This window comes from Adiantum capillus-veneris, chromosome 19, assembly GCF_014529385.1.
Source record: "Adiantum capillus-veneris isolate H3 chromosome 19, ASM1452938v2, whole genome shotgun sequence".
In the NCBI taxonomy this organism is placed as follows: Eukaryota; Viridiplantae; Streptophyta; class Polypodiopsida; order Polypodiales; family Pteridaceae; genus Adiantum; species Adiantum capillus-veneris.
The window spans coordinates 2,287,532-2,314,974 of record NC_140949.1 but is presented as its reverse complement, the minus strand read 5'-3'; positions in this window follow the sequence as shown (position 1 = coordinate 2,314,974).

Genomic DNA, 27,443 nt, shown 5'->3' with positions numbered 1-27,443 from the left:
AAGCTATGCTCTGATAAAGAAAGGGGATTTTCGTTTAAAGGTCCACCATGTGTTCAACCTTTCTAATATAGAAAGGGGATTTTGGTTTCAAGGTCCACCACGTGTTCAACCTTGAAAGACTCAAGGGATACTTGGACATTGGAAAGCATAGTCTTATAGTAGTTGATAGGTGGCAGTGGGTATTAAAACTAGGTCCAACCTATGCTCTTATATAGCAAAGAGGCTTTGGTTTCAAGGTCCACCACTTGTCCAACCTTACTTCCATTAAAGAAATGAGGGGCTACGTAAACATTGGCAAGCAAGGTAGCAAAGTCCTAAGGTATTTCACCTTGGATATTGGGCATTATAACTAGGTCCACCACTTGTCCAAGCTATGCTCTGATATAGAAAGGGGATTTTTGTTTCAAGGTCCACCACGTGTTCAACCTTGAAAGACTCAAGGGATACTTGGACATTGGAAAGCATAGTCCTATAGTAGATGATAGGTGGCAGTGGGTATTACAACTAGGTCCACCACTTGTCCAACCTATGCTCTCATATAGCAAAGAGGCTTTGGTTTCAAGGTCCACCACTTGTCCAACCTTGCTTCCATTAATATAGCAAGGAGGATTTGGTCTCAAGGTTCACCACTTGTCCAACCTATGCAAACCTTTTTCATGTTGTAGCATGATTTTTGGTTTGAAGAGTATTTTTCTATAACTATGGATTTAACAATGTAATCTTTTTACTTACAGGATGGACTTTGAATCTGGGGAGAAAGTACATATGATACTTGACAATGAAATCGTTGGTATTGGTTGTGTGTGTAGAACAGATCCAGATTCCACTTGTGGTGGTACAAAGATAGGGCTGGGAAATGTCTCCATACTAGTGGAGGAATGCTTGAAGGATGTGGTCCTACCTTTTCCTACAATGGATACTTCATCTCTCCAAGGCTCATTATGGAGTGCTGTTCGATGGTCAAAGCTTCTTTTGCAATCTTTTGTATTAAATGGGAACTTAATTGATCCACACGAAAGCTACAATGGTGATGAAGAACATGATCATTCTGATCCTCTAGTTACAGATGCAATACCTATGACAAGCCCAGAATTTGAAGCAATGATTCGAGAGTCTTGGAGAAATCAGAGGGTCCTTTTAAAAGATGACACAATGATGCAAACCATGAATGAAGGGACCATCTTATATGTATTTCCACATGATTATGTCAACTTTCAGGAACTTGGTCCTGATTGTGTGGGTGTGGGTATTGAAAGAGAAAATGCAAGCATTCATGATGTGGTTGAAGTGGGTAGCATCACTTTGCTAAAGTGGCCCATCAAGCAGACAACAATGTTGAATGGGAGCCCATTACAACGCTTTGTTCCTGTTGATGGCATGCATGCTACATATGAGGATGTATCCAACGATGGCAATGTTGGAAAAAAACTTGATGGGAGTAATGTTGTCCAGTTGTCAAGGAAGAGACGATACACTTTCATGAACAGGACTCAAAAATCAAAAGCAGCACCAGCTTCGACTTTTTACCTTTCAAACAAATCAATTCAAAGGGTATCATGCATTGATTGTTGTGCACAAAAATGCTGCCAATTTGCAGATCGTGATATGGTGACAAGGTTACGACAACAATTTTGGGGAGAGTCTCAAAAATCACGCACTAATTATGTTTATGATGTTCTTTCTATATGTTATCAGAAAGATGAGAAGTCACGATACCAATTCAGGCTAAATGGCTCTATTGTTTGTTGTAGAGCATGGTATGAGCTACATGGAATACCAAAGACATCATTTTATCGATACAAGGAGAACTTTGAAAATGGTGTGCGCCAATATGTACATGGGAACACATGTACATTGAGAAGGGGACTTCAACATACTAGTTTAGCAAGAGCACTACTAAACGAGTTTGTGGAAAATAACTCTGAGAAAATGCCACATAGAAGTAGAACACTGCTAGATGGCTCAAGAGAGACTCAATTGGTGATTCCATCAACATACAAACAAGTGGATATTTTATGTGAAATCAACACGACACTTGACCAAATGGGCTATGAGAAGAAGCTATCCCAATCTTCTTTTGGTAGAATTTGGAACAAAGAGTACCCACATGTCACTTTAACAAAGACGAGTGAGTTCTCTAAGTGCAATATTTGTAGCTCAATCAAGGCAAGGTTAGAAGCTAAACCTTCTCTTGAAGAGAGAGCTCTTCTCTTGAGGGAGAGAGAAGTTCACATGGCACAACAAAAGAGTTGCAGAAGCCTATATTATGCATGGCGCACGTATTCAGAAACTCAACCACAAAAATATGTATGCATAATCCATGATAAGATGGATCAAAAGAAGACTGCCATTCCTAGATTACGCATTGTTCCCAAGGGTGTGGATTCAGGATATAATCTGCAGGTGGCATTGATTGGCATGATCACTCATGGACATGGAGAAGGTCATTACGGACACTTTGTCTTGAATGGTTTGTGGCCAGCTGATCCAAATCTTACAATTGGCTCAATTGCTAATTGTTTACATAACCTCGAGAGGATAGATAAGCATCCTCTTGGTGATCTAGTAACAAATGGACTTCCAAGGAGCAATATTTCACTACTACATGCTTTGAACTCAAGGGATGCTTTGGACTACCATAACTTGAGTGATGGAAAAGAGCCCATTGTGCAGTCGTCAGAAATTGCAGAAGAGGAATTGGGGTCAACATTTCGCAGATTGCCAGAGAACTTGTTGCTGCAATTGGATAATTGTGCAGGGGAAAACAAAAATCGATACTTATTTGCCTATTTGTCAATGCTTGTTGCAAGGGGTGTTTTCAAAACCATCCAGCTGGGATTTTTAATGGTTGGGCATACACATGAGGACATAGACGCCATGTTTAGTAGGTTTTCAGAGAAGTTGAGAGTTACACAAACCTATACTTTGCCACATTTGATGGATACATTACGAAACAGCTCATCTTCATCTCCAGCTCCATTTTTTCTCACAAAGATCCCTGATTTCAAGCAATATTGTGATGGCTATCTTTGTGATGGACAAGACATACTTGTTGGACATTCCAAACCGCTTCAGTTCAGGTTCTTTATGCAAGATGAGACACCAATGATGCAATATAAGGCACATGTAGGTGTATCAAGTTGGAGTGGAAGTATTCGCCTTTGGAAAACAGACACAGAAGGCAAGCCAATGTTACCACATGGAGATCCACCTCTAGTACAAATGGCGGAGTATGTCAAGGCCCACGAAGAAGTCATTTTGGGGCTAAAGAACTATATAAAATTTTGGAAAAATTTAGGGAATGGTTCAAGTATTCCGCGATATTATAGACCCGTGATAGATTATTGGAGTAAGGTAATTGAAGAGATTGGAAAAGCAATCATATCAGAGGGAGTCTTGTATGAAATGTTTTGGCCAAAAACTCAAGAATATTCTCATCTACAAAGCACTACAATGAATTTGCAACAAGGAGCAGAAAGATTCCTAGGCCTTGAAGAGTTGAATGATCATTTTTGTGGGCCTCAACGAGATAGGCCAAGGGAAGAGTTTGACCCTATGTCTGATGTGCACCAAGGTGACTTTCTTATGCTTGTTCCGAGTGACACAGAAATCTATCCAGTGTGGCTTGCAATGGCTTTATCTGACATTGATAATGAGCCTACATCACCAAACTACAGAAAACTCTTGATTCAATATTGGGCACCTTGCGCGAGAAAAAGTGGGATGACAGATACTCAAGCTTACAGTAATTGTTGGAAGGGTTATTGGGCTGTCAACTATAAGGACCCACAAGTGTGGGAAACTATAGATGCAATTGTTTGGTCCTGGAGACCCAACAAAGAAGGACCATTTTCTAGAATAAAGATTCCAGAAAGACATGCTCTAAAAGCCAAAGAAGGCCTCACTCGTGCACATCAGCCACACTTGGATCAAAGTTCAGATATGGTATCAAATGTGGAGTAGAATTATGTGGAGCTTCTATTGTGACTATACTAGTCAATTTGTAAACAAAATCTTTTTTGTATCTTCCTTTGTTTTATGTAATTTATAGTTATTATTCAAATCCATGTGTTGTACATCCTCTTGACTTTTGGTGTTTATCAACACCACAATCCTATGAGATTTTCACTTTATTTACTAGCCACACACCTCAATTTTTCCCACTTTAAGTGGAAAATTCCCAAATTACATGAATTCGGTCGATTTGGAGATTCCCATAATGTGAGATTTTTACCAAAATACCTAATATGGTCTTAATCGCTGAGCCGGCCTTTCTTCAATACAAATGCACTTGCGTCCTCGATAATCAGAATAGACTGGGACTCCCCTCGAGTTTGTTCCCTCTAAGAAGATCACATTGAGCTTGGAATCATTCAAAGGATTTAGGGAGGTGCTTCCTCCTGGCATTGGTCCATCATAGGTGAAACCTCCTGGCTATGAACTACCCATCATGAAGAAAGATTTGTCTGACGAAGTGTCAGTATCACTACCTTCCTCAATAATCGGTGCTAGTGGATCTAGCCTTGCCTGAGTTACACTCTCCTCGGTGGACACTAAGCTACCTTGGTCACCTGCCACCTTCTGGTCTCTAAAAATGTATCTTCCTGATCTTGAATTCATCAAACTTATCAATGCAATTTATCAAATCCAACCACTCACCTGGCAAAGGATCAGTCTCTGCACAACTTCTTGCTTTGCTGCTGAATATACCTGTACACAAGCGTTTAATTTTGGCAATCGAATCAAAGCATTTAACTGCTAGATGTTATCTTAGCAATGATTGGTATAACTGGAGAATTAATCTCAACCACTACTGTATTTTATACACTGCTGATGTTCTGGATTAGGTCTGCTAATCTGTCTTTGCTCCGTCAAATGGACAAACAAGGTCCAAATTCACTTCTGAAAGAAGTTCTGGGACCCTTAAGCCAAATGGAATCTCACTGTCTAAGCCCAGATAAATTTTCTCTTCAATAGGCCCCAGTAGACATCCTATGCGTAGGATGTATCTTGTTCTGTTTTGCCTAGATTTTCACACTATGGATTCCCCTTGATGTGCTGAGTCCACAGCTATTTTTACTTTTTGATTCTAACACTTGTAGGCTGGTCAAATGATCAAGAATCTGTTCCAGAAGCCTAATGTCTGTTCTGATGAATTCCCAAGTCAAATCAACTCCAAATTGGACTAAATTTTCCTAGGAGGCTTATCTAAGGCTATACCATGCCTTGCTATGCCCACAGTCAGTATCTGGCTTCAATTTCTTGCTTTAGACATCCTACGCGTAGGATGTCTTTTTCATCAGAATGGCTTCAAATTCAAAACACGGGCTCCCCTTGAGTTGCTAATCACTTTGGTATGCTCAAAATTAGGTTTGGAATGCAAAATCACAAAGAAGACATCCTACGTGTAGGATGTCTTTTTGGCCTAGTTGACCCCAGACTTGACCGACAGCTTCCCCTTGATGTCAGCAACCCAGTGGTATGCTTAGATTTTGGTTTGGATTTCAAAAGTCCCCAATTTTAGTTGTTCTTGCCTTTTTCAGTCAAAAGTGCTAAAGTCTGTTTTGAATCCAATTTCCTCACCCAAATGAGATGAAACCCCTCTCAGTCACTCAATATATCATGCAGATCATGCTCATGCAGCCATCCTATGGTTTTGGTCTTAAAATAATGCTTGGGCATAATTTGGATAGGATGTCTGGCAATTTCAGTCTATCGGGCCTTATCCTATCAAGATATGGTCAAATTTCCACTTTCCAATTGAAAATAGGGTAAACCCCACCTTCTGAACACACTAGTCAACTCAAAATCCCAAAATTCCCACTAGATTAGCCTGTAGACATCCTACGCATAGGATGTCTCCTGGCTTAAAATTAAATTTTTTCCTGACAGAAATGCTCATGATGCTCTGCAGCTCTATCAGAAACACTCACAATAACTTTTGAACTTCACTTCAGCTTTCAAACATACTTTTGTGTCGTTTTGCGTCTTTTACAACCTTGTGATGAATTTACCAAGCAAGTATACATGCATGAAGTGCTCTAGATCCTGAATCATGATGTCCTACTTATTCTACTCCTACTCATCATGTGAAATGGTGATAATGGTGTTTTGGTTACTCTCTGGCCTCTCCGGACTCTCAAGCTCTTCTTTCACCGCTTCTACCACTCCAACTCCTACTCTCGAACTCAACTAATATCTAAAAATGTCTCAATCTACCTAAATCTACCTAAGTCGAAGGATCTAGGCCAGACACACGCTTCCTACACTCCCTCTAAGACCTAGAGAGTCCTCCACCCTCTGGTCCTATCTAAATGTAAAACGAGACTCTTGGCAAGCCAAAAATCCCTATCCTCAAGGACTACTCTCGGTCACCTACCTAAGGTTTTCGTCCCCGGCAGCGGCGCCAATAATGGACGGATACGCCGCGACGGACGTCAGCACAGCGAGAACTCACCTAACAAGATTTGTCAGCTAAGGACGAAGCTCGACCCGCAGGCGCGTGGAAGCAAGTATAAGGTGTCAATCTACACTCGATCGACTCCTAACTAATTCCTACAAACGTCTCTATCCAATGTCTAAGTCACAACCCTCAAGAGTGCATAAGAGGAAACTTCCTACAACGCTTTCTAGAACCGAACACCCATCAAACAATCTCAAAACACCACAGAACTTGAAGGAGACCCTACTAACACCAATAGGTCGCTCTCCCTAAGGTCTATGAACCAAAACCCCAACCCAAAACACCCGGTGCAAAATAACGTAGGATGTCTGGCCGAAATTTGCAGGTCTTCGTTTCCAAAATCTAAAGTGCCTAATGTGTAGCTCTACTCAATGTGAACGCGTGGATATGCTGCAATGCAAAATCGGACAACGTATGCTCACCGAATCACCAGATGAAGCTCGTAGATGGAGCTCGCAAAACCGAACCGTACGCGCACAATGTAGGTATCGACATGTAGCTCTCGTCGGGGGCAACACGTTGCACTTCTCCGCACTCGATTCCGACCACTGATGCACACGTTGCATCAAGATGAAGCTCACACTCTCTCTCGTACACAGTACGCTCACTCACAGACTTCAAAACTTCTTTAAAAATGACAAAAGGTTTTTTTCATTAAGGTCAAAAGGTGGTATAAATACCTTACGATTCTCAAACCCTAAAGTTCCAAATTAACCATCTACTCAATCTAACTATCAAAACTGGGATACAATCTGGAAACTTCTGTAAGCCCCAATATTTACAAGGTGAAATGTCTAGTTTTCTCAATAAATGAATAATTACAAAAAATGATAATCTGCCGAGTAGTCAGTTTTCGTAGGGTGTGTCCAGCTTCTAACACTCATACACAATGCTTTTCATGTGAGTCTACTTAAGCCCTACAAAGGAGAGCCACCAAGTGAACTAATTATTGAAGACCCTCTAAGGTGCTACAACCCAAAGCTATCCTTCAGCATGAAGACAAGGTACTACGACATGGTAAGATTATCCGATGTTATCTTATTAAGTTCAAAAATTATCCTTTTGAAGATGCTAGATGGATGCAAGGAATATAGCTTAAGGATAGTATGAACCTTGTCAATGCTGACAATTCTACATTAGAGTAAGCAAATGTACAAATTTCTTTTCAATGACCAATGTTTTTGTCTTATAAGACTACTTCTCTTATTTTTGTGCAAAAATTTGAATATTATGCATACTTAGAATCATGTTTCTGATGACGCGTCTCTCAAACACCAAGTAGAATTTGTCACTCTACTTGGGAGAATGAATGGACTAAAGAGCAGGCATGATTGCAGTAGCTATGACTCCCAAGCACAAAATGGATTAATCATCCATCTTGGACAGATGTCGTAGGGTAAAAAAGGATCCTTTACACGCTAAGCAAGATTGACTAATGACTAAGGCTTTATCTCTTCTACCTCATAATCGAGGACGATTATGATTTCAAGAGAGAGGTAATGTCATAAAATCTAATATCTAACCAACCCAAATGATTTTCTCATATTAAAGTGATCAATTAATGTGGGAGAATAAATGAGAACAAGGGTTAGGATGATATAGACATGTGCTTATAGATCTATCTCAACACAGGCACAATTGGTAAAGGGGCCCAAATGAGATATTGTCTGTCAAAGAGCAAGGCTAACCAATGGAGATTAAATGCCTTAGGGTTAGCTTCATTGAAGACCTCCAATAGCTAGTGTTAAAAGTACTTTGACCTTAGGAAAGCTAGGGATGTGCCTGAGGTGGGAACCCGGCCCAAGCTTGAGGTGCTTGTCATGCCTGATGATTGAGATACTTGAGATGCTTGAAGTGCTTGATGATTAAGATGGTTGAGGTGCTTGTCATGCTTGAGATGTTAGGGCTGTACTTGAGATGGGAACCCAACCCAAGCTTGAGGGGCTTAAGGGCCAAGCTTGTGGTGAGACATCGGCCCAAGGCTGAGGGGCTTGAGGTGTCACAAAAGTCAATGCAAATCCCTACAAGGAGGGGGCAACCCATGCAAGAAGGGAGGGGGGGGGGGGGGGGGGGGGGGGGGAGGGTAGTTTCTTGACCACTGTCTCTCCCAAAGGGCACCCCTTGCCCAAGAGGCAAGTAGGACACATGTCAAGCCCCTAGCTAGGTTACCCTCTAGTGTGCCTAAAGCCTATTGGTTCACCTTCCAAGGGGTCCAATGATAATTTAATGGATTTAATTAATTGTTTTAGCATTTATCAAGTCCTCTCTCTCAAACGGGAAAGGGAGACACTTGTCCCAAGGCTACCCTTGTTGCTTGATAGGCCCTTGCTTGTGATTGTCTAGGCCAAGAGGGGTCCAATGAGCTTCAAGAATGAGCTAAAAGGGGGGGGGTCAACCAAAGCAATCTAGTGGGTTTCTTGAGGGATATACTCTCCCGCACACACTCACACACACTCTCATTATGTGTAGTGCAAAGTGCAAGAGCTCCCTCTCCTTCTCCAAGTAGGTAGAGAGGTTGAGAGCCTACACCAACACTCTTGGCTATGGAGTGCAAATCCAACCAAGAGCCTTGCTTCAATGCTTAAGCTTTCCATCTTCTCCATGTTCATTACTATGCTATTAGGTATGCTAGCAAGAAGAGTGATGATAAGTGAGAAACTAATTCTTTCTCCTATGAAATTGTGAGATCCCCAACCCGCCGCTAACGGACGCAAAGCGGACCCCGAACCCCGACGGCCTCTAAAATGCCGGGGGCCGAATGGCTCGCCTCGAGCCTGCCACGGTAAAGCGAACAGGGGGCACCACCTAGCTTTGAGCGGCTAGGACGCAAAGCCCATGATGATATGAACACCGTAAGCCTACACACAGAGAGAGACAAAGAGAGAGAGAGAGAGAGAGCACTCGCAATTGATGAAAACAACCTCGGGGGTGTGAGGATGAATTATTTATGCAATATTTACAAGGTGGCATGCCGTGGTGGTAGAGAGGTAGGGGAAAGAGATGGTGCAACCTACTTGGTGCGTTCTCTAGGGCAACTCAATGACTGCAAATGTTCATTGCCAAGAGCGTGCATACGTGTGTGCATCGACCATTGGAGTCGAGAGATGGGTGTGATTCCCTTCGCATGGTGCAATTTCCAAGGCAAACCCAACACACGAGACCCTAAACCCTCTCCCCATGATGGTGATGGTTTCAATCCCTCCCACTACACTCTACCCAAAGCTTAGTTCCACATAAGTTGGCCCCCCGATAGTGACCTCTCAGTGCCAATTTATAGGTGTTGGCTGCTTGGATTATGGTAATCCCAGTGTGGCTAGGGTAATCTTAATCGGGAGACAAAGCAAGTGGTGGGTCCGGTGTGGTTGACCCTTGCTTTGTTTTTGGGGGGGAGGTTATTAAAAGATGAGAATCTCTAGGTGGGCCTTTGTTACCCTCCCTAGAGAGAGGATATTTACAAAAGATAAATTTACAATGGCTTGGGGTGAAAACTGAAGATAATGGTAAAATAACCTAAAAATTACTGAGATGGCATCGAGGTTGCGTGTTGCCGGCGAATGGCTAGCTGCCGGTGCGTTGGTGTCGAGCGTACTTCTTTTCGGAGTCGGCCGGGGCATGCCTTCGGCGCATTTTCTGTTTTTATCGTTGGCGGCGCGTGCTTTGAATCCTTCTTCTTCCGTTTGTCGATGTCGTAAGCGTTTGTGCGTGTGTGTATGTATGTATGTGTGGGAGCATGTGTGTGTGTATTTTCTTTATGGATGAGTGCGTATAGGGATATGTACGTGCGCATGCGTGCGTGGGAACATGGGAAAGGGGGGGGCAATGTATATATATATAATTATATTTTTTTCTCTTTTTTCTTATGGCGGATGGAGGATTTGTCTGCGCATGGCGGAAGGAGAGGGAGAGGGGGGGAAGTGGGGTGGGGTGTGTGTGTGTGTGTGTGAGTGTATGTGTGTGTACTGCTGCCGCAAGGCGAGAGAGGGTGTGTGTGTGGGCTGCGAACTGCGCGCGAGAGAGAGGAGAGGTGGGGGGGGAGTGTGGTGGGGTGTGTGTGTGTGTGTGTGTAAGTGTGTGTGTGTGTACTGCGTGTGTGTGTAAGTGTGTGTGTGTGTACTGCTGCCGCAAGGCGAGAGAGGGAGAACACTTGCGCTGGCGGCATCCGGATGAGAAAGAGAGAGAGAATTTTTGGCGTGCTGTCCTGCCGTGAGAGGGAGGAGAGGGAAGGGTGAGGGGTGAGGGGTGAGGGGATAAGGAGAGTGTGTGAGGGAGAGTGAGGGAGAGAGGGATATGGCGGGGCATGGGTTTGTGTGGGTGAGAGGGAGAGGGGGAGGGTGGTGTGTCTTGCATGGGCTTAAGGATGAAGAACAACTAAGTCAATGGGGGGGGGAATATATCCGCGGGCCAGGGGAAGGAGAGAATGAGGCCGAAGGAGGGTGGGGAAGAGGGAGGGGGGGGGGGGGGGGGGGGGGGGTCGGGGCATGGAATATTGGCGGGCCGAAGAGGGGGGGGGGGGGGGGGGGGGGGAGAGGGAAAAAAAAAGGGTAGGATAGGGTAGAGGGTAAAGGGTCATGGGAGAGGGGTGAGTGTAAGAGTGAGGGGGGGGGGGTGATCTCAGGTGGCGCACACCGAGGGAGCACGAGAGAGGGGTTGGGGATTTCTTCTTGATTTTTGCCTGGCCGGGGAGGGTAAATCGGGGGGGAAATGAGGGGGGGAAGGAGGGTATGTAAAGGAAATGGGGGGGAGAGAGTGCGAGAGTTTTATCTGATGCTCGCGGGGTGGGACGGGAAACATAAGTTACGGTGGGGGGGTACTGAGACGGGGGGGGGGGCGAAATGAGTTTTTTTTTTTCTTTGATTTTCCGAAAGCCGGCTATCACCGCCACACAAAAAAACGGGATGAGAGTTTCTAAGCAAGAAAAATCCAAGGAATAGACATTTACCATTGACAATGGCTTGGGTCTATAGCCTTAGAAGAAGACCTAGTCCTGTCTCTCAGCGAAAACAGGACAACGTATTAAAAGTCCAAAAAACTATTTCGGCCCTATAACTTCGACCACGAATTGGGCTAAGGTATCCTCAACCAACGCTTTTTTCCCCCTAACATAGGTGAGGGCACAGTCGCTGGTGGACTCCTCCTCCAATTGAAGATGTTTTCCAAATGTTTTTAGTACGCAAGGATGGATAGTTACCTGACTAATTAGGTCCACCCATCCATGATTGACAACCTTAGTCAATCCCCACTTACCATCCCGCACAACATATGATTCTTTTGTTTTCTAATTACTATCACATTGTTTTAACACTTAAAATAATAGTTTCTTTTAAATTTTCATCACAGTAATTCCTTCAATCAATTATTAAAGACGGCATTGAAAGCATTCTTTTAAACAGACATCTTTAAACTTAAGACAGGGTACTGTCAATCAAAACATTGTCCATAATAACCATGACCAGTACTCTTCTTGTCTCAAGACCACCTAAGGTTGAGAAAACGGCACCCATTCCTTATTCACAATCCGGAGTGGATAAACCCCCACCCAAGGTTCCAGGTGCCCATACACCAAATCAATTGCCCATACAACCGGGCGGCTCCCCTAGGATAAAAATGGTATCCTAACTTATGTAGAACATCAAGACATGACACGGAGTAGAAACTCATCGTTCATGGGGGTAACCAACTTATCTGTGGGGCTGGAAAGACATCATTATCATCAATTTATACCAAGGAGTCGGAGGTGTCTTGAGACAAGCTGTCGTAAGGATGATCAATCATATCTTTCCTAATTCAATCAGTTTTAACCCAAACAATTCTTTCCTATTTTATAAACAAATGTGCGTTGATTTCTTGAAAGTTACCTTCGTTTTTTACCAACTATTCCTTTTCTGATTCTTACTCACTCCTTATGTATGCAATGTTAACTTATAAAAGAACTTAAACTATTAAAGACTTAATTGAACAATGGGAAACCCACCTAGGACTGATCGGCCATCTGCCTCTGCGCTGGCACCTGAAGACTCTCCTCCGTAGGCCTATTACTAGGCCCAGCTTCATCGTCATGTGACACTCTAGTTCTTTTTAGAGCTCCCCTGCCCTCATCAACAGATGTAGGATTGGCTCGGGTCCTTTTAGGTGCCATAACTTCTTATTCCTTATAAAAAGGATGTCTAATCATTAGGTAGATTATCCGAAATCTAGACTTAACCTTTGTATCCAATTTTACCCAAATCTAGGTTAAATTTATACTCTTAATTGGTAAATTTTTGACCTAGTAATTTCTCATTTTCCTATATAAGCATGATAACTTTTTTCACAACTTCCCTAAGGGTTTTCTAAGCTATCCTAATGTTCTTATAATTTTGTATATCTTTTTCCTAATTTTTTCACCGAATTTTAAGCTTGGAATCTGCTTATTTTAAGCTTAATATTTATTCTAATTGTTTTCTCTCAAAGATTTCAATTCCTCAACTTTATATCATAGGTTTACACTTATAATAATTTTCCTAAAAACTTTTGATCGCAAAGTCTATTTATTTTAATTAATCTTTTGCTAAAAATAGAACTTTTGATCAATTATAATTTCCTAAAATCATTAATTAACTATGATATAATTATCAAAAGTAGATAAGGATATTTTTTACCTCTGGTAATTATGTTTTAATTTTCCAACTTAATTATCTAATTTTCATCTTTAATTTTCAGCTAGAATTAGTATATTTTGACTTAGATAAATATCTATACTAAGTTTCTAACCTTGACATAATTATCACGGCTTTTTCATGATGTAATATAGCTCAAAAAAAATAGCATGTAATCATCTAACATGATTTAATAATTTACCCTTTACTTTTTATCTAAAATTAGTATAATTGGACTCAAATAAATATCTATACTAATTTTTCAACCTTGTAATAATTATCATAGCCTTTTTATTATATATTCTAACTTTGATAAATAGCATGCAATCATATAACATGATTTACTAATTTTCCCATATAATTTATCTTCAAAAATAAGGTCTTTTAACTAAGATAATTAGCTTAATTAACTTTATATGGTTAAGCTAATTATCACAGGTCTCTAGTGATGCATTTTAACTATCTCAAAGCTATTTAATTTAATTTGCCTTTCAATTTACTCTTAAAAACAGTGTTTTTCTACTAAGATAATTAACTAAACTATATATCTAAGATTAAACTAATTATCACAAGTTTCTTAAGATGAGTTTTAACTCTGAAAATTATCTCAAAGCTTTTTAGCATAATTTGCTAATTTCTCTGTTTAATTTTCCCTTAAAAACAATGTTTTGCTACTAAGATAATTATTTAAACTGACTATTGTGGTTAAGCTAAATATCCGGGTTTCCTAAGATGTATTTTACCTCTGAAAATTATCTCAAAGCTTTTTAGTGTAATTTGCTATTTTCCATTTTTAATTTTTTCTTAAAAACAGTGTTTTTCTACTAAGATAATTAGCTAAACAAATATTTGTAGTTAAAATAATTACCACAGGTTCCCTAAGATGTATTTTACCTTTGAAAATTATCTCAAATATTTTTAGTATAATTTGCTATTTTTTTCCCTTTAATTTTTCCTTTCAAATAGTGTTTTTCTACTAAGATAATTATTTAAACTAATTATCTGTGGTTAAGATAATTATCACGGGTTTCCTAAAATGTATTTTACTTCTTCAAATTATCCCAAATCTTTTTAGTCTAATTTGCTCTCAAATCCTTTAATTTTCTCTTAAATTCAATGTTTTTCTACTAAGATAATTAGCTAAACTAATTATCTATGGTTAAGATAATTATCATGGGTTTCCTAAGATGTATTTTACCTATGAAAATTATCTCAAAGCTTTTTAGTTTAATTCTCTATTTTCATCCTTTAACTTTCTCTTAAAAATAGTGTAATTCTGCTTAAGTAATTACAAAAATTATTCAAAAAACTAAGGGATAATTTTCTTAGCATCTTGATAGTGTGATACAGCTCTGATAATTATCTTATCTCAATCTAAGTTTCATTAAAATAATTACCATTAATTTATGATTAAAATGATTAATTTCAACCCTAATATAACATAATAATTAATTAGATTAGTATCCCTAAGCTTAATCTTAATAATCAGCAGAGAATTAAGAATTAGGAGAGAATTTTAGAGTGTAAGTAAGTTTAATCTCCTTAATTAATTGGATTAATTAAGAAAATGTAAATAGATTATCATAATTCTGCTAATTAAAAAGGTTTAGTGCTAATTACCATGGATTAATCAACTAGAGCTTTGCTCTCTAGTGATTTTTGGGTAGAGATCTCTCTAAGTGAGAGAGAATTTGCCAGGACTCCGAGTCTCCTTAAAATGTGAAGCAAGGGGTCTTATTTATAGGTTTCTGAGCACTCATAGGCTGAAAATGGCAGTTTCTTGCAGCTCAAGCAGCCCTATAGCTCAAGATGGCATCCCCTGCTGCTAATTGAGTCTCTGGCAGGTCAGTGATTACCCTCCCATTACCTGTCAGCTTTAAAATATCAATTCTTCTATATTTTGATCTATTTTTTCTTAATTGGTAAAAATCTTCTAAATATATGGGAGGCCTTTAGTAAAGTCTATGCTTAAATGATTACTGCAAACATTCAATTTTTCTTAATAATTTAATTTACATTGAATCTTTCGAAAGGACCAACGGGATCAGTTTTTGTTCGAATTTAAATCTGAAAATTTCTAGCCCAGGGTTTGTTGTGCTTAAGATTCCAGAAATACCATTTTAATTGCTTTTGAAATAGTGCTTTACCTGTTTGTAAGTCCAACGCTTTCCCCTAAAACTTTGAGTTCATCCCTCTGCAGCTCGAAAGGTGGAGACCTTACAATCACCCCAACTTAAGAATTTGAGATGTCCTCATCTCAATCGAACTGGGAAAGTCCTTGAGAAGAGAAATTCATCCTCCCAAGTGGCATCTTCGGAGGGATAATCTTTCCACTTTACCATATGTTACTGATTACTCTAAGAGTTCTTTCTAGTTTCTGGTTGGAGTTACTTGCTAGTCAATTTTCCTCAAGAAACTCTCAGTGTTGAGCCCATCTTAAAAACCTTTACAAACGATTTATATCATCTCAAAAACCAGGTTAAATCAATTCCATAAAAGATCCATATATCCACCTTGTCAACATGAACGCGCTCGGTCTAACTGACCATTCAGAGCAATCAGCATTCGGCAACTATCATGTATTTTAGCTTTGCCAATCTGAACGCACTCGGCGTGTTCTTGCCATTCTGAGCAATCTGCGTTCAGCACAAGCTTCCACCATTGCACCAGAGGTACCCTCTCTGTGCTCTAACCTAGTTGACCAACAATATGTAAAGGGTTTTAAGAAGTATCATACCAAGAGTTCTTTTTGGCTTCCTATTAGTCTCGTACATTAATACTTTCATATCTAGGTCATTTTTCAAGGAAGGCAATCGTGTGCATAAAGAATGTGAGTTGGTTTCTTAATAATTGTCTCAATCTCAAGATTCAAATTCTTTTCATACTATCGAGAACCTCTGTCTCGTTTGCTAGATCAATCCTTAATTTCTTGATTGAATGCTAATTTAACTTTAGATTCCTTAAGTAATTTGGGAAAGAAAATAATGTATACCATTATATAAATAACTCAAAGTTTTACAATATCGACTTATAGTGGTTCACAAAACTGCCTATTGTTGTTGAGCTCTAGGATTACTAACTGTAGCCAAGCAAGTGGCTCTTTCATCTTTCTCATTCATTAATGTTGGTTCTCCCATGACTACATAAGCTTTGGCTCTTCTTGCTCTTCCTCTACCTCGTCCTCCATTTCTACCTCCTCTTAGATTATCTCCTTGATTTTGAGGAACGGCTCTAGCAGTATTTCGAGGGTTTTGCTCTTCTGGATAGTTATTTCTATAGTGCCCCATTTGATTGCATCCATAGCACCTCACATTTGGGAAGGTCTGCTCCAAGTTCACTGCTGCAGCTACTCCACGTTGTTGTTATCCTTGGTTGAAAGTTCCCGTGGCTCTTCCCCTAAAGTTATTAAATCCATTATAGTTCCTTGTAGAGTGGATTCCTTCGGCTGCAAGAGGCTTAGCCCTGAGAAGGGCATCCTGTATTGATGTAGGCCTCATGGCTTCGAGACGTGTACTCAGGGGTTTGTTGAGGCCTTGACAGAAACGGGGAATTTGTTGCTCCATGGTCATCTGAGGAGCATAGCGTCGTAAAGACACAAACTTGGTGTAGTACTCCTCTAATGAAAGTCCTAGTTGGCGTATACCAAAGAATTCGTTCATCTTGATAGCCTGATGTGCAGGAGGGAGATAGCGTTCTTTGATTGTCTGCTTCATTTTCTCCCAAGATGGACTACTCGTGTGATTATCTTTGCAGTGTTGCTTCCTGAGCAGTTCCTGCAGTTTTAAAATATTCATCCATAACATCTAACCATGCTTCGGCATCTCGCTCCAAATTGGGTCCCTCTCCCTTGAAAGTAGGGAGTTGAACTTGCTTTAGTAGTAATTTTTTCTCTTGAGCAACAGTGTAAAGGCTATTTCCACGAGGATTTTCCTAAGATTAAATTAGTGGAATTTAGTACCAAATGAAATCTCTCTCACTTATGCTTTTAACTTATTTGCACACAGGATGAAGACAATTTCCAAGCCATAAACAAAACTGCTTATAGCATACCCATGAGAACCATAGTATGTACAAGAGTTAATACAATCCATGAAGGTCCTACTATGTACAAGGGTGACGACAATCCTATACAAGAATCTTGTGGACTTTGGGTGGATCAGATATAGGATCAAAACATACAACATCTTTTGGTCCATTAAAACTAGGGCCTACACCTATGGGCCTAATTCTACCTGGGTAGATTACTTTAGACACCTGATCAAACACCCACTGATTTTGTGATACTTGGACATCACCTATTACAAGGGTTTCCTCTGGATTCTTCGTTCCAATGAAAAAGTATACTTCAATCACTTTGAAGATCTTCGGCCCATTTGAGTCTCTTCATATTTAGTTCTAAACCTTCTAACTCTCCCGCATCAATGAAGAAAGTTCCACCAGATCCTGACCAGTTGATCCTTCAAGTGGAAGAAAAAAATCTATTATCTAGCCATTTCATCACGTTTTTTTTCATTGAATAGTGTCGAGATAGGCAAGCTCTCATGAATCTAATGTTGAAATCCATGGATTTGCAGTAGGCATGATGGAATCTTCCTGCAAAGATGGGGATAATTCTCTCTCTTTCTTTCTCTCCCTCTTTTCAATTAAATACGTCTTTAATTTGAATTTGTCAGAGATCACTTTTTTCAACCTAATACCTTAAACTTTTCTCTAGGTCCAAGACTTTGATTAACACACGCTCTAATAGCACTTGTGAGATCCCCAACCCGCCGACACAAAAAAAAACAGGATGAAATCCTTGACAAGTCTCTAGGTCTGATAAAAATCAGAGTCTTTAAAGAAGAAAAATCCAAGGAATAGACCTTTATCATTGACAATGGCTTGGGTCTATAGCCTTGGAACAAGACCTAGTCATGTCTCGTTGCAAAAACAGGACAACGTATTAAAAGTCCAAAAAATTGTTTCAGTCCTATAACTTCCACAAATTGGGCTAAGGTATCCTCAACCAACGCTTTTTTCCCCCTAACATAGGTGAAGGCACAGCCGTGTTGGTGGACTCCTCTTCCAATTGAAGATGTTTTCCAAACGTTTTTAGTGCGCGGGGATGGATAGTTACCTGACTAATCAGGTCCACTCGTCCATGATTGACAACCTTAGTCAATCCCCACTTACCATCCCGTACTCACACATGATTATTTTGTTTTTTAATTACTATCACATTGTTTTAACACTTAAAATAATAGTTTCTTTTAACTTTTCGTCATAGTAATTCCTTCAATCAATTATTAAAGACAGCATTGAAAGCATTCTTTTAGAAAACAGACATCTTTAAACTTAAGACAGGGTACTGTCAATCAAAACATTGTCTATAATAAACATGACCAGTACTCTTCTTGTCTCCAGACCACCTAAGGGTGAAAAAAAGGCACCCATTTCTTATTCACAATCCGAAGTGGATAAACCCCCACCCAAGGTTCAAGGTGCCCATACACCAAACCAGTTGTCCATACAACCGGGCGGCTCCCCTAGGATAAAAACGGTATCCTAAATTATATAGAAACATCAAGACATGACACGGAGTAGAAACCCATCGTTCATGGGGGTAATCGACTTATCCGTGGCTAGAAAGCCATCATTATCATCAATTTATACCAAGGATTCGGAGGTGTCTTGAGACAAACTGTCTTAAGGATGATCAATCATATATTTCCTAATTCAACCAGTTCTAACCCAAACAATTCCTTCCTACTTTATAAACAAATGCACGTTGGTTTCTTGGAAGTTACCTTCCGTTTTTTACCAACTATATTTCCTTTTCTGATTCTTACTCACTCCTTACGTATGCAATGTTAACTTATAAAAGAACTTAAACTATTTAAAGACTTAATTGAATAATGGGAAATCCACCTAGGACTGATCAGCCATCTGCTTCTGTGTTGGCGCCTGAAGACTCTCCTCCGTAGGACTATTACTAGGCCCAGCTTCATCGTCATGTGACGCTCTAGTTCTTTTTAGAGCTCTGTCCTCATCATCAGACGTAGGATTGGCTTGGGTCCTTTTAAGTGCCATAACTTCTTATTCCTTATAAAAAGGATGTCTAATCATTAGGTAGATTATCCGAAAGCTAGACTTAACCTTTGTATCCAATTTTACCCAAATCTAAGTTAAATTTATAGTCTTAATTGGTAAATTCTTAACCTAGTGATTTCTTATTTTCTTATATACGCATGATAAGTTTTTCCACAGCTTCCCTAAGGGTTTTCTAATCTATCCTAATTTTCTTATAATTTTGTATATCTTTTTTCTAATTTTTCCATCAAATTTTAAGCTTGGAATGTGCTTTTTTTAAGCTTAATATTTATTCTATTTATTTTCTCTCAAAGATTTCATTTCTTCAACTTTATATCATAGGTTTATACTTACTATAATTTTCCTAAAAACTTTTGACTGCAATGTCTATTTATTTTAATAATTAATCTTTTGCTAAAAATAGGACTTTTGGTCAATTATAATTTCCTAAAATCTAATTTTAATATTTAATTTTTAGCTAAAATTAGTATAATTTGACTCAGATAAATATCTATACTAATTTTTTAACCTTGACATAGTTATCACGGCCTCTTTATCATGTAATCTAACTTTGACAAATAGAATGTTATCATATAACATGATTTACTAATTTTCCCCTTTAAATTTCAATTAGAATTAGTATTATTTGACTTAGATAAATATCTATGCTAAGTTTCTAACCTTGACATAATTATCACGGCTTTCTCATGATGTAATATAGCTCTCAAAAATAGCATGTAATCATCTAACATGATTTACTAAACTCCCTCTTTACTTTTTATCTAAAATTAGTATAATTTGACTCAAATAAATATCTATACTAATTTTTCAACCTTTTAATAATTATCACAACCTTTTTATTATGTATTCTAACTCTGATATATAGCATGCAATCATATAACATGACTTACTAGTTTTCCCCTTTAATTTCTCTTCAAAAATAGGGTCTTTTAACTAAGATAATTAGCTTAATTAACTTTACATGGTTAAGCTAATTATCATAGGTCTCTAATGATGCATTTTAACTCTAAAAGTTATCCCAAAGCTATTTAATCTAATTTGATAATTTTTCCTTTGAGTTTATCCTCAAAAACAATGTTTTTCTACTAAGATAATTAGATAAACTAATTATCTGTGATTAAACTAATTATCACCAGTTTCTTAAGATGTGTTCTAGCTCTGAAAATTATCTCAAAGCTTTTTAGTATAATTTGCTAATTTCTCCGTTTAATTTTTCCTTAAAAACAGTGTTTTGAATTATTCAAAAAATTATCTCATAATTTTTCTAGCATCTTGATAGTATAATACAGCTTTGATAATTATCTTATCTCAATTTAAGTTTAATTAGTATAATTACCATTAATTTATGATTAAAGTAATTAGTTTCAACCCTAATATAGCATAATAATTAATTAGATTAGTATCCCTAAGCTTAATCTCAATAATCAACAGAGAATTAAGAATTAGGAGATAATTTTAGAGTGTAAGTAAGTTTAATCGCCTTAATCAATTGGATTAATTAAGAAAATGTAAATAGATTATCATAATTTTGTTAATTAAAAAGATTTAGCGCTAATTATCATGGATTAACCAACTAGAGCTTTGCTCTCTAGTGATTTCTGGGTAGAGATCTCTTTAGGTGAGAGAGAATTTGCCAGAACTTCGAGTCTGCTTAAAATGTGAAGCAAGGGGTCTTATTTATAGGTTTCTAGTCACTCATAAGCTCTCATAGGCTCAAAATGGCAGTTTATTGCAACTCAAGCAGCCCTACAGCTCAAGATGGCGCCCCCTGCTGCTAATTGAGTCCCTAGCAGGTCAGTGATAACCCTCCCATTACCTGCCAGCTTTAAAATATCAATTCTTCTATATTTTGATCTATTTTTTCTTAATTGGTAAATATCTTGTAAATATCTGGGAGGCCTTTAGTAAATTCTATGCTTAAATGATTACTGCAACCATTCAATTTTTCTTAATAGTTTAATTTACATTGAATCTTTCGGAAGGACTAGCGGGGTCAGATTTTGTCCGAATTTAAATCTGAAAATTTCTAGCCCAAGGTTTGCTATGCTTAAGATTCTAGAGATACCATTTTTAATTGCTTTTGAAATAGTTCTTTACCTGTTTGTAAGTTCAATGCTTTCCCCTAAAACTTTGAGTTCATCCCTCTACAGCTGGAAAGGTGGAGACCTTACAGAAATGTTTCTTCTTCCTCTTCCCTACCTTCATTCCCCGCTAGCTCTCTCCACCTTCGAAGGTTTTTGAGGTCTTGGGACTGAGGGTTGGGATAGTTAATGCTTTTCACAAAGTTTATTCTATGCTCGTGATGTATGAAGCTTTCCATATACATTGCATCACCTAGGTCACAAGGAACACAAAGATTGTATTGTAACAAGTCTCTCTTGATGGGAGAAACTATAATACAAATGCCTATTGGAGGGGGCACCGACTCCACATAAATCCGGTCCTCAATTGTTTTCATGTTCTATAAACTCTCTCTCTTGCAAAAGTATTGTTCATGTCAAGTTAACTAAACGCTATGTTTATGTTGCTACCATCAATTAAGTTCACCCCCTATGCTCACAAAGTAATTTCTCTAATTTTCACTACCCTCTAAGTTAATAGGCCATTTCTATTACCATATACATGTTTTAGTGATGTGTGTGAACACACTTAGGACCACCATGCCATTTTTTCCTCTCTAGGAGGTTTTTTCCCCCCTGCATTGTATATACGCCCATTCATTCTAGGGCTATCTATCTTTCTATTGCACACTAAGTAATACACTCTCTGTTGTGTGCCTTGAGCTTCCTTCCTCTTCTCCAAGCTGTGTATGTTTTCCAGTAACCCTTATTCCAACAATTTGAATCAGAGCAGGTTGCATCCTCCTAGGCTTAGTCACTAGCAGCTCCAGCACACACCTGCTCACTTTCTCCGATTTTAGTGATCTTTGGCAAGCATTCGCATGTTGACAAAAATTTTGGGTAATCTCGTAGAGCTTAGTCTGCTTAGATTTCTGACTCGGGCTCATTTCGGCCTTCGTTTCCACTACATGCAAGACTGCACATGCTATTTTGTCATTTTGTGCAAAAAAAATTTCATTGCTGTTTTGTGCATAACAGGTCCCTTACAGTCTTCTACAGTTTGTGCTATATAGCACGTGTTTTTCTCATTTTGTTTCTCCTCTTTTTGGGTAGTTTTTACATCAGGTGCAGCATTTACCATTACTAACAACAACATAGATGTGTTCAAGATGTTTGTTGTTGAGAACAGATTGGCTAGGGACAGCTACCCTATGTGGGCTTACATTATGCAACATGTTCTTGTGTCAAAGGGCGCCTAGAATATTGTGCAGGGTATTTATGTACGTCCTAGTTTTAAGGATGTAGGAGATGTTGAGGATGTTGCAGGTCTTGGTGCTGCAAGGATTTCTGTTGTTAGAGTTGTTTTGCCTGTAGCTGACCAAGCTCGTTGGGATGTAAAAGATGCACAGGCTCGTGCATTGATTGCATTGTCTATGAAGCGCATTATTACGCCCCACATTCGTTCAGCGAAATCTGCCAAACAGGCTTGGGATATTCTGGTTGGTCTTTATGCAAGTCGCAACGAGGCTAAAATTGCATTGCTGCATAAAGAGCTGGAATCAAAGATTATGCATGAGGAAGATGATATGGAAACTTTCCTTGCTGGTGTCAAAGATATCAATGAGAAACTTTATTCTGCAGGTGCAGTCGTTTCAGACAGTTCCCTTGTGCACATTGTTCTTGATGCCTTGCCAAATTTTTACCATATTTTTGCTAGTACTTGGAGACTTATGACCCAAGGAGATCGTGAAGTTGTCAAGTTTGATGCATTATGCACATTGTTGTTGCAAGAGTCACTTTCCAAAAAAAACAGGACTAGACAGTGTGCAGTTGAACAAGCTTTTATTGCTGCTCAAAGAAAGGGTGGTAATAGCAATGCAGCCACTTCTTATGGTTCTTTTGCGAGTGGAAAATCACATGTTCCTAATGCTTTTGTTGGCAACAATTTGTCTAGAAATTCTGGTGATAAGGGAAAAAATAAGATGTGTTGCCATTATTGTAAAGCTAATGATCACTTGATCAAGCAGTGTCCTAAGTTGAAGGCCAAAGAGGCTAAGAAGAAAGAGGGTGGTTCCACTGCAAATGTTGGTTCCACTACAAATGCAGCTTTTTGAGTCTTCTGTGAAAGGAGACTATGATGCTAATGTTGATGCAGAATGGGCTTTTAGTGCAGACTGTACCTATAATCCTACTCTCTATGATGCATGCATGTTACTTGCTGCAGATTCACATGTGTGGTATTTTGACAGTGTTGCTACAAAGCACATTACCTCACATCGTGATTTGTTCACCTCTCTTGACTCTATCCCTCATGGGAATTCAGTCACTTGTGCCAACAACGCCTCTTATCCAGTTCAAGGAGTTGGAAAGATTGTGCTTACTGCCACAAATGGAAGTTCTTTCACACTTGTTGATGCACTTTATGTACCTGGGATCAAGAAGAGTCTTTTGTCTGTATATGCACTTCCTAGACTTGGACTTGTAGTCAAGTTTGTAGATGATAGGTTTTGGTTATGAAATTGTTGCATCTAGCATATTATGTTGTGGGTTGTATAAGCTCACTTTATATGAAAAGTGTGGGCAGAATTAGCAAATGCAGTTGTGGATTCTAACGCTATTTCAGATGCAAAACTTTGGCATGCACGTTTTGGGCATTTGAATTTTTGCCAGTTTGCTGCGTTTGCAGAAATCTGAATGGTTGCTTCTTTGCCGCCTCTTGAAGCACTTGTCAAACATGTTTGTGGAGGCTGTATTTTGGGTAAAGTGCAGCGTTCTTAGTTTCCAAAGGATAGTTCAGTTAGGGCCACATGCAAGTTGCAACTTGTGCATAGTGATGTTTGTGGGCCCATGCAAACTCCTTTCTTGGGAAATTACCTTTACTTCGTGACTTTCATCGATCATTACTCCAGGAATGCATGGGTATTTTTGCTTAAAGCAAAGCTCGAAGTTTTTATGTGCTTCAAACAATTTCTGGCTATGGCTGAAAATATATGTCTCAAAATGTACTATGGACACCCTTCATTTCGATCGAGGAGGGAAGAATATATCTCATGAATTTAATGCATTTTTGGCTAGTCGTGGGATAAAACACCAATATAGAGTGCCTTATACACCTCAATAAAATGGTGTTGCTGAGAGGAAAAATAGGTCACTTACAAAAAATGGCACAATGTATGGTCAAAAGTCAAGCTTTGCCGCATTCTTTTTGGCTTGAGGCCATCATGTGTGCCACTTATGTACTAAACAGGTATCCTACAGAAGCTTTGCAGTCTATTACTTCAAATGAAGCATGGCATGATAGAAAGCCTTCTATTGAGCACATGCGTGTTTTTGGCTATTTGGCATATGCTTTGGTGCCACAAACAAAGCGTAGAAAATTGAATGATAATGCTGTCAAATGTATTTTAGTTGGTTATAGTGCTGAAAGCAAAGGTTACAAGTTGTATCATCCATAAACAAAGCGTATTCTGGTTTCACAAGATGTTGTGTTTGTGGAATATTTTGTTCAGCCCTTGTTGTCATGTACTAGAGACAGTAATGTAAGCTCACATGACATTTATGACACTTTGTTGCCTCTTTTCAATGGTGGAAGTACGAATGTAAATTCCAATGAGGCAAATATACGGCCTATGGGGGTTTTTGAAAATGTTACAGACCAGCCTATTACTAACGCAAATGTACATGATGTACTTGATGAGGAAAGGGCTAAAAATGAGCAGGCTAGACGTATGCGAAATTGGCTGGTGCGTACATTGCGCAACAGTAAATTGGATGCACCTTTGTCTAGTCGTACTTGTTCAGGCTCTCGCCATGCATCTTATGCATCAAATTTTTATGCTTTGGCTGTGTCTCGCCTACATGATGTTGAGGAACCCCTGTCTTTTGATAAAGCACAGAATTCAAAAAATTGGATGGCTGCCATGCAATCAGAATATGATGCACATGTAGAAAATGACACGTGGACTTTATGTGATTTGCCTCCTGGCAAAAAGGCCATTGGTATGAAGTGGGTTTACAAGTTAAAACGCAAGCCTGATGGTGAGATTGATCGCTATAAGGCTCGACTTGTTGCAAAGGGTTATGCACAGCAAAAAGGCATAGATTATGAAGAGACTTTTGCTCCCACTTGTCGTATGACTACTGTGAATTTTCTATGTGCATTGGCAGCTCATTTTGGTTGGGATGTACATCAATCAGACATTTTTACTGCTTTCTTGAATGGTGACATATTCGAGGAAGTTTATATAACGCAGCCTCATGGTCTTGTCAAGAAAGGACAAGAGGATAAGATGTGCAAATGTAACAAAGCTTTGTATGGGTTGAAGCAATCTCCTCGTGCTTGGTATGAGAAGGCTGACACTCATTTGGTCAAACGAGGCTTTTGTAACAGTCCAACAGAAAGCACATTGTATGTAAAGCGTGAGGGTGATGTACTTCTCATTGTGGTTCTTTATGTAGATGATTTGCTGATAATTGGACCAAATGAGAGACATATTGCTGAATTTAATGCTGATTTGAATGCTACTTTCAAGATGAAAGATTTGGGGCTGTTGCATCATTACTTGGGTATACAATTTAAGCAATGTGATGGTGGTATTGCCTTGTGTCAGAAAAGTTACATAGAAACATTGATATGTAAGTTTGGACTTGAGGATTTAAAACCTATTGCCACTCCCATGGAAACAGGTTTGAAATTAAGTCTTCATGATGCTGGTGATCTTGCAGATGTCACTCTTTACCAAATTGTTGTTGGATGCCTCATTTATGTATGCAACACAAGGCTGAATATTCAGTTTGCAGTCTCATAGGTTAGCAAATTTATGCATAGTCCAGGGTCTAAGCATTGATAGGTAGTTAAGAGGATTTTTTTGTACTTGAGTGGCACTTTACATCTTGGCTTGTTTTATCCCAAGGGGGGATCCTTGCCGCCATACTTACATGCTTTTTTGGTCTCAGATTGGGCTGATTGTTTTGACACACGAGTGTCCACAAGTGGCTTTTATTTCATACTTGGTAGTTCATGTATATCATGGTTGAGCAAGAAGCAACTACTGTGGCCACTTCTAGTTGTGAGGCTGAGTACAGAGCGATCTTCACAGCTATGGCTGAGTGTGTATGGCTCAGACGCCTTATGACTGATTTGGGTGTTGGACAGGACACTACCAACACTATCTACAGTGAAAGTCAGAGTGCATTGGCAGTTGCGAGAAACCCAGTTTTTCATGCTCGCACAAAGCACATTGAGGTGCATTACCACTATGTGAGGGAGAGGCTCTCAGCAGGAGAGATCAGCTTGGCTTATGTGCCAACATAGGAAACCTTGCAGATATTTTCACAAAGGCATTGTTTCGTGAGAAGTTTGAAGATTTTTGCAAAGCTTTGGGCTTACTCCCCTTTGTAGACTGATCATGTCCTCAGGGCATGGCACTTTCCTTTACTCATGTGCCAGCTCTTGTTCGCCGCATCACTCTAGGGGGGATTTGTTACCATATACATGTGGTAGTGATGTGTGTGAAAACACTTAGGACCATCGGTGCAATTTTTCCCTCTCTAGGAAGTTTTTCCCCCCGTGCATTGTATATACGCCCATTCATTCTAGGGCGTACTATCTTTCTATTGTACACTAAGTAATACAATCTCTGTTGTGTGCCTTGAGCTTCCTTCGTCTTCTCCAAGCTGTGTGTGTTTTCTAGCAACCCTAATTCCAACAATTTCCATTACAGAAACTATTGCGGAAGAAGTGCTAGACACTTACTCCGATTCAAGCTCACATATGTCTTCTTTTTCAAATCAATCACGAACAGGGACCTCTTGCAAGTTCAAGCACATCTTGACTTTCTTCAAAACCAACAAGTACGAAGCCTAGGTTTATTTGGACCCAAATGAGGAGTTTGCAAGCAGTGAGGATAGACGACCATACCATTGGTTTTGAAGAGGAGGTTAGGACAAACAAACAAGATGACCTTTATGTAGACCAAAATGGAGTACAATATCGCAAGATACAAGACCCTGATTCTATGGATAAATGGGGATTAGAGGTTGATACTCTAATACCAGATAAGTCTATAAAGGAAGGACCTTTGGTGTTAGAATTAGAAGGGTATGAGTTAATAGATGCTAAAGCAGTGAAATGCATCCCCAATGATAACCCAAGACTTGGAGTTTATTGCTGGGAAGAAAACAATATTACAGATT